The following is a 7,969-nucleotide window of genomic DNA, read 5'->3' as shown; positions in this document are numbered from 1 at the left end:
GTCTACCCCCCATGCAGAGAAGTAAAGTGAAGTAAATGCGGTTGTAATGTGGCACTTTTGGTTGGAGGAGAGCGAAAGACAAGATCTCTATTCGTTGAGGTATCGGTATCGGTAGTAGTAGGCTTATGGGAAGACTGTTTAATCCTATAACGTAGCCATCCCTACCCTGCTGTAGATACGGTAACGGGTCCTCGTCATCGATATCCATCCCAAGAACGGAAAACGGATCCTTTCTATCGGAAGGGACGAGCAAATACGCAATATACTCGGCATCCGATGGAGGCTCTACAAGAGTTGAACTTACACACCTTTATGATACTAGCCTTTAGGCCACAGCAAGCTTCCACTCCTCAACCTCCCTAAACTCTACTTACTACTTACTCTAATAGGAGTTGACTTGCTTTTGGAGTTCTTACTGGATATGAATAGAAGTTAGGGCATGGCATTGACAGTGGTACTAGGGAATTGGTATAGATAGCTACAGTAGCAGTTGTAAAGACTAGGGCTTGCTTTTGTAGGTAGTAGTCTTGGGACACGCCGGCAATGGGTATTTTGAGCTGCAGCAATTGGATGTCAAGACGACCATAGAGATTTGAGCTGTAAACACAAGAAGTAACCGACACATTTTGAGTTGGGTTGAGTAAGCTCTAGCTCGCAGTTCCTCAATAATAGACTTGCACCTGGGAGAAAGGGATAAAATGGATCAGGTTGAATGCATGGAATTGGCACTCAACAGGAAAGCGAAACTAACCTTTCACTCCCCACTCTTTCCTATCCTCGTAGAAAGTCCTTTACACGCCGGGCAACCGGACCAAAAGGGCCGCTTTCCCGTTGCTGTTTGCGCTAAACTTGGTTTTGATCCTTGGTTTTTGTTAGCTCCCGAGCCTTTACTTGTCAAAGCCTTCGCTCTTTGTTCAAAAGCGCGGATGGATCTATGAGGCTATGTGTGGACTATCGCTCTCTCAATGAAGTGACAATCAAGAATAAGTAGCCATTGCCCAGGATCGATGATTTGTTTGACCAATATCAGGGTGCGTATCAGCTATTCCATGGACTTCAGGTCTGGGTATTCTCAAATGAAGATTCGGCCGTGTGATATTCATCAGATATCTTTCGTGACGAGATGCGGGCTCTACTTAAGTTAAGTGAAGTTCGGGTCATTCCAATACCAGTTTTAGGGCTGGCCTTCCCCGCAACAAGGATGTGAACTCAGACAAGCAAGAAATCTCAGAGGATGCGCTAACGCTATACGGCTTTCATGCTAGAAATCTATCTATATAATGATAATGCGAGCCGAGCATTTCACCCTATCTACTCACGGCAGTGCAACCTATCAACCGGGAAAGGTCACCGTAGACTAAGCTGGCGCACCTTACAAGAATGACAAGACAAACTCTTTACCAGCATTCCTGATACCGGCACTGCCCACTAATCTCGATCTTGAGAATCACTACCCTCTCTCTCTAGCTAGCTATCCCTCTCTCTCTAAGTCTCGGCTTTTATAGCCATAGCCCGATTACAGCAGCTGCAATTCTGTAAACGAAATGTAAAGCAAGAGAGGAAGCGTAAACTGAAAACGTAAACTGGTGGTAAAGTAAATGGAATCATGGCCGTTGGATGCTCTTCATCGACGGTCCTCGATTCTTCTCATGACAGGCCAGGCCTCCCCTCTTGAAGCAATCCTTGTCCTCATCCTCAACTCAAGGATATCGTTCTGGGAACCAAGCCTTCAGCGTTGCATAGCATAGTCGAACTGTGGAAAAGAGCTTTGAATGAAACTGCAATCTTCCCAAGTTGAGTCTTCTGCCGCCAGATTAATTTGATCCTCCATTGAGATTTCACCACCATACCGTCAGAAACAGAACGAGTGCTCAACACTGCAAATGGTTCCGTTTTGATCATCTGAGGTGACCATAGGAAGTGGGAACAGCTTTAGGCCCAAGATGCTTCTGAAATTGGCTCACATGGAAGACTGGGTGAATCTGTGCAGTGTGAGGCGCAAGGCTGCTGGACCAATTTTCTGAAGAATAAGAAAGATAGAACTTTCTAGCTAGCTTCGTTCCTGACCCCAGAATTTTCCTGTATGGCTGTAGCTTAAGGTAGACCATATCACCGCAAAGATCTCTCACTTCTGTGTTGATCTGCAAATTTCCCGGGCTTGAGCTCAATTTTCCTTCCGCGCCGCAATCATTTGCTGTTTCTCAGCCAAGAATTCAGCAGCAGGAGATTCTGGCCCTGGGACCATCACTTCACTGATTAAGGGTTCCGCCATACATTGAAAGGGGGTACATTTCTGTGAGGTATGATAGTCTTATACCACCGCTCTGCCAGAGGCAACCATGCATTCCATTTCCTCGGTTCATAGGAAAGAAAGCCCTTCTCGTTAGTCTTCTCGTTAGTACAGCAGAAGAGAAGAGAGCCGTATCACAACAACATTCGCTTCATCCAAGCCAACCTTATTAGAAAGCCGTCTAGCGCATCTGGCACTTGTAAGTATCTGCATCCGAGTCACTCTCCTCATTGGCGGATCTGAATCTGATCAAAGTATGATTCTCTAGGGTCAACGTATAGGGTCAAAAGTCCTACCTGCTCTCAATCCGGATGTTCTTCCTCTGCTTCTCCCTTTCTTTCCCTTCGCTGTTGTCCGAGAAATCAATCCTCTCTTCCCCGAAGAGAGTCTTCCTCTACAGGAAAGCAGTGCTTTTCTTTTCTATCCGTGACTTATCTTTGACCTACCTTGCTTCTGCTTCTACTTGACCGGTGCTTGCTTATTAGATCCTATCCACGCTAAAGAAACAGGAATCAGGAAGTTGTTTCTTTCATTTATACCTATGATATCCACGCTAAAGATGAGTGCCTTCTTTTCTTTGACAGTTCATATCAGCTATCCCATCTCTTTCTTGCTCGGTGAAAGGAATATCACTATCCCATATATATATCTATTTCAAGAAATATCACTATCCCATCTCTTCTATTAGTTCTAGTTACTGACCCTCGAATACTGTGCTTTCTTACCTAGCTATTATGCATAAACCAGTGCTGCTAAAACACCTAGTCCTTACTTCTATTGAGACTCTACCCTTGCATGAAAAACACTGTCTTGAAAAAACGACTTGCTTTTTGAAACTATACATCAGACTTTAAGGCATTCAGAAAAATCCAGTATCGACAGGCCTAGTTCTTTTCCTTTGCTTATGCAGGGCAAGAATTTGTAGAGTTCAATCAGTACAATAAGAAATAAAAAGTATTTTGTGGGTCAGGCGACACCCAGATTTGAACTGGGGATAAAGGATTTGCAGTCCCCTGCCTTACCGCTTGGCCATGCCGCCAAAAGAAAGAAGAGAAAGAACTGGGAGTTGGCGCCTACATAACAGGTAGCTTGCTTACCAAGCCGTCCTGGCAAGCTCCTACAGTTCTCTTATTATTCTTGACTTGACTTATTAATAATAAAACTACTCACTAACAAAATGAAAGACGATCTAGAATCTACCCAAGAAGATAGAGAGTCCCACATACGAGAAAAGGTCACAAATGGAGTTGAACCAAGTAACATTGCAAAGGCATAATGATAGTAGGGTCGGGATATCCCCGCCCTCCGAACCGGACGTGAGGGTCTCCCCTCATCCGGCTCTCCGCAGGGGAATCTCCACTCACTGCTTCCCCTAATATCCTCCCTCCCTTTACCACATCATGGGGGTTTACAGGAGATCCCAGAGACTCGCTCGGAAAGGCTGCTATACCAAACATTATTACTTAACTACAAAGAAAGAAAAGACTATAGTAGTCACTAGACTGACTATAGTAGTCCGTCCGGCTGCTCTTGCTTAAATCATTACTCTTCATTCTCCCGTGCTCTAGCAATTGCGCTCCCTAGACCACTACCATTTAGTTAGGTAGGGACAATCAATCAATCCAATCCAATCCAATCCATAGTTACGGGAATAACGGAATGCATGGGGATCCAAAAAAAGAGAAAAATGAATATTTTCTATGAAATCCTTTCTTTCCATAGATGTATCTGGTCTGAGACGGTACAGTACTCTATGAGAGGAATGCAATGGGATGGATGGTAGAGGGCTGCCTGCGCCCAAAAGCGATGATTCACTTGTCCCCTTGTCTATAGGGACCTTGTGGCATACAACCGCCACGACTCCTGCGTTATAGCCGCCCCTTTCTCTCTTTCTTTTGACTGCCTCGTGGACGGACGAAAGAAGGGAAGTTACAGAAGGGGGCAGTGAAGGCTCGCCAAGTAGACAGCAAGCCCCCACCCCGTCAGTCCTGTGTTGCCGTAGCGTGCCCTACTTCAATAAGGTATTACCTCGCCGATTTGAAAGGGGATTGGATTCATTCACTTGCATTCCTGCTAGCACTACAAAAAGCTCCGGTCTTAACGACCCTACGGAAGCTGTGCAGCCTTTCCTCGGGTTCGTAGAGTCGGGTTTCCCGTTTACCCACAACGGAGGAGCCGCCCCCACCAACCAAAGCAGGTAGGCGGCCACGGTTCATAACGCACTCTTCGCACAACAGATCCACTTTGAAGTTGACTTATTCGCTCGGCCAATCGTCGGAATGTGTACGAGATACCATAAGGGCCCAATATCTCAATAGCACCCTTGTCTAAAGCTTCGAATGAGACTGAATATCCGAAACGCAGGAACGATCTGACTAGAAAGTCATTCAAAACTTGATCGAAGAACCAGCGTTTATTGAAGAAGCTATAGAGTCGATTACAAAAAGTACTAGTTTGAAAGGCTCGTTGGAATTGATCCGCTACGAGATTTACATTATACGCTAGAGAAGCACCTGAAGTACTAAACAGAATAGGTATTAGTTTTGTAATGGTTGGAGCAGCAAACTCGGATTCGGCAAGAATCTCATTTTTTGGTAGTACGAAGGGGGAATTGGCCCAAAAATTGGATAGGGGTAAAGACGCAGCCGGGTGCCGGCGGCTTATTCAAGTGCCCCCCGAACCGCGCGAAATGGTCGCCTATTACACGGCTCACAAACTCTGCCTGGGGTGGGGCTACCTATTATTCGTAGGCGGTACGTACGGCGCACGCAGGGCCTCGGTTTGCTGCGTGGACTGTCTATGCATTTCCTACAGAGTGTAATGGAACCCAGCTCAGCTCCGCCGAGCCAAAAGGAAAGAACAGCCGGAGGCGAAGAGTAGAGTATAGCCAAGGGGCTGGCTTTCGTCGTCCGTAAAGGACCTAACGGAAGACCGTGCTCCGAAGTGCACTGAGAGTTTTGTTTTAAGAACACTTGGCCTTACCCCTTCGTTTTGAGCCATGTCTAGGTGGCAGAGTGTTGATCCTCACCCGCCCGTAAGCGGACTCTTTCGACAGAAGGTTGCAGATGGAAAATTCCCGCTCTGTAGGTCGTCAAGCATTTGATGCAACCTAGCCAAGTGTTCTTCACCAGTGGCCGTACGGGGGTTGTCCAGGGCCCGCGCCCCCCGTCCCATCCAATCGCCACTTGGATGCAGGCCCGCCATCTTCCGGATTATGTCAACCTTGACCTCAAATAGGTCTTCGGCTTGAATCCGGGCCATTCTTATGTCATGGGCTGAAGGATTCCAATTAGTCCCCAACAGCCGCCTCTGAATGGATTCTACGCTATCCCCTCCTATTATTTCATTTAGTTGATGGGGGTAGGGGACGTAGGGCGGAGCCCGATTAGCTGCTTCCTGCATAACAGGAAGAGCGGGAGGCGTAGCTTGTTCCCCCTGAAGCGGTTGATTGACCGACGAGGTGGTACTTCTACTACGCCCGGAACTGGCCGAATCCTCTACCAAATAGGAATCGGAAGTATAAGTAAATAAGGCCGAATTGGAGGATTCGGCTGCTCCGTGCATCATGTAATTTGCCATGGATAGCCCCCCTCCGGTAGCGAGGAAGAAGGCCCGTAGAGCGAATCCAACGGCCATGATGAGAGTCACGGAGGAGCAGCCATTCCGAAGTAAGAGCCTGACTAAGGCTTCCTTGCTCAGTGAGTAAGCAAGTCGTAAGACCAGTGCGTCCCCCCCAGTAAGACAAAAATAGAAGAGATGATAAAAAAGATAAAGAAGGAAAAGAGCATTTTTCTTTTCTTCATATCCATTCCACTAAATCTCATCTCATAGTTACTCTAAACTTTGAAGCTCAGCTCTGCTCCCAAAAGAGAAAGGAGACTGAGATAGGGGTTGTCCTTGGTTTTTCCAAGGAAAGGAAATTCTTTTGAGAACCTGATCATAGAGGAGCCATATGAAGCTAAGGTTTTTGGAATAGCGGTGGGCTGGTAACGTAATAAGGGAAAGGAAGCTAGCTGCTTCCATATCGCCCCCCCAAAATAACCAATAAGTTCCAGAGGCATCTTCCATTCATTTAGATTTTGGTCTTTCTGCGCCATATTTAGATCTTCCCTTTCTACGATCCGGAATTCCCAGCAAATCCTTTACTCCTCGAATACGATGGGATTTCACACCTGGCGAATCTTTCACTCTACCCCCTCTGACTAAGACTATAGAATGTTCCTGCGAATTATGACCTTCGCCTGGAATGTGAGCAAATATATCATGTCGATTGCTCAACCGTACTTTTGCTATCTTACGTAGAGCTGAATTAGGTTTTTTCGGTGTTCTCGTCGAAACACGCAGGCATACTCCTTGCTTCTGGGGACATTGATCCGAAGCTCGAGTACGGTCCGTGCGCCGTTTTTCTTCTCTACCATGACGAATCAATTGATTTTTTGTAGGCATCCCTCTTTCCTATGTCCTTCCCCCCTTAGCCCTTTCACTAGTGGTTACTCCCGATCCGAAGCACCCCTTTTCCATTCATAGAGAGATCCAATCGTCAAAATCAATAAAAAGGCCATCATGGACCAAGATCCAAACAGATCAATCTTGTTAGGAGGTACTGCCCAAGGAAAAGAAAAGGTGACTTCCGGGTCAGGGATAATAAATAAAATAGGAACCGGATAAAATCGTATATCGAAACGACTTCTGGCATCACCGGAGGGATCGGAACCACATTCGTAGGCCGACAATTTTTCTGGATAGGTCGAACTATTGGAAGCAAATGGAAAAGGAACACCGAGTGGAATCAAAGAAACTAGCGGACTGATCACTAAATAGATACAAATAGGTGCAAATTCCGACATCACCAAAGCCCACTTCGTTCTCTCGCTCTCCTCGCGGCGCTCCTTGCTCGCGGAGCGGCATACCGAAAAAAAAAGACGCTCAGATGTGGATTCGAACCACTGAAGGATTTCAAGGGCAATGCCCCTTGCTCTTCCCACTGAAACAAGCAAAAAAGGATTTTAAGTCCTTTGCTCTAACCAGCTGAGCTACCAGAACCACTTGCCTAAAGTCTCTTTTCTTCATCTATGAGCATCCTACCCGCAGTGGAGGAGCTTGCTCAAGAACCGAGAGCCGCCCAGGGACTGGACGGCCCTCGTTCGGGAAGGTCTTCTTCGCTATAGACGCCACCAAGAACAAGAAAGGGGCGCTCCGCTCCTAGTCACTAAGTAGTGCTATTCTGTCCGACGGCGGACTCCATCAATCTGAGGTTCTTTCTCTCACGTAATTTCGCCCGCCCGTTCAACCGGAGGAAATGGGATTCGAACCCATGATACAATCTTCTTGTATGTCGATTTAGCAAACCAATGCCTTAAGCCACTCAGCCATACCTCCATCCAAGTTGTTGATCGGAATTGGATGTGCCGGTTGCCCGAAGATCCACTGCGTAAGCCGTAGCGCGCGTACTCTTCTTTACTGAGCGAGAAAGACTCTATCCAGATCTCCCCAGCGTCCAAGCGAGACGAGACCCCATCCAAACCAAATCCGCCACTCGTTGCGTTGGGCGAGGCCTTGCTTTCTATGAACACCTCACCACTGAATGATAAACTTAGCCTCCGACCCAGAGAAGACAGGGTCAAGCCGACGCCGCCCTTCCTCACCTGCCTGAATGGAATGAATATCTCCTTCGTCTAG

The 7,969-nt window shown here is 46.9% G+C and overlaps 2 protein-coding genes and 1 non-coding gene across 3 annotated transcripts in view; all 3 read right to left on the bottom strand.

The window, feature by feature from the left end:
- Positions 1 to 3,258: 3,258 nt before the first annotated feature.
- On the bottom strand, positions 3,259 to 3,329 carry TRNAC-GCA (transfer RNA cysteine (anticodon GCA)). Its single transcript has one exon. It is a non-coding gene; the product is annotated as a tRNA-Cys (tRNA).
- A 3,014-nt stretch (positions 3,330 to 6,343) lies between these two features.
- LOC118473881 (uncharacterized) overlaps positions 6,344 to 7,969 on the bottom strand; it is a 7,392-nt gene continuing 5,766 nt past the window's right edge. Inside the window, exon 1 of the mRNA XM_035963650.1 lies at positions 6,344 to 7,969. This exon is cut by the window's right edge and continues 5,766 nt beyond it. The gene's annotated coding sequence lies outside the window, so the exon portion shown is untranslated.
- LOC118473882 (probable cytochrome c biosynthesis protein) overlaps positions 6,349 to 7,969 on the bottom strand; it is a 13,502-nt gene continuing 11,881 nt past the window's right edge. The window contains exon 1 of the mRNA XM_035963651.1: positions 6,349 to 7,969. This exon is cut by the window's right edge and continues 11,881 nt beyond it. The gene's annotated coding sequence lies outside the window, so the exon portion shown is untranslated.

Source organism: Zea mays, unplaced genomic scaffold (assembly GCF_902167145.1).
Source record: "Zea mays cultivar B73 unplaced genomic scaffold, Zm-B73-REFERENCE-NAM-5.0 scaffold_173, whole genome shotgun sequence".
In the NCBI taxonomy this organism is placed as follows: Eukaryota; Viridiplantae; Streptophyta; class Magnoliopsida; order Poales; family Poaceae; genus Zea; species Zea mays.
This window is presented reverse-complemented; position numbering and strand designations above follow the sequence as displayed.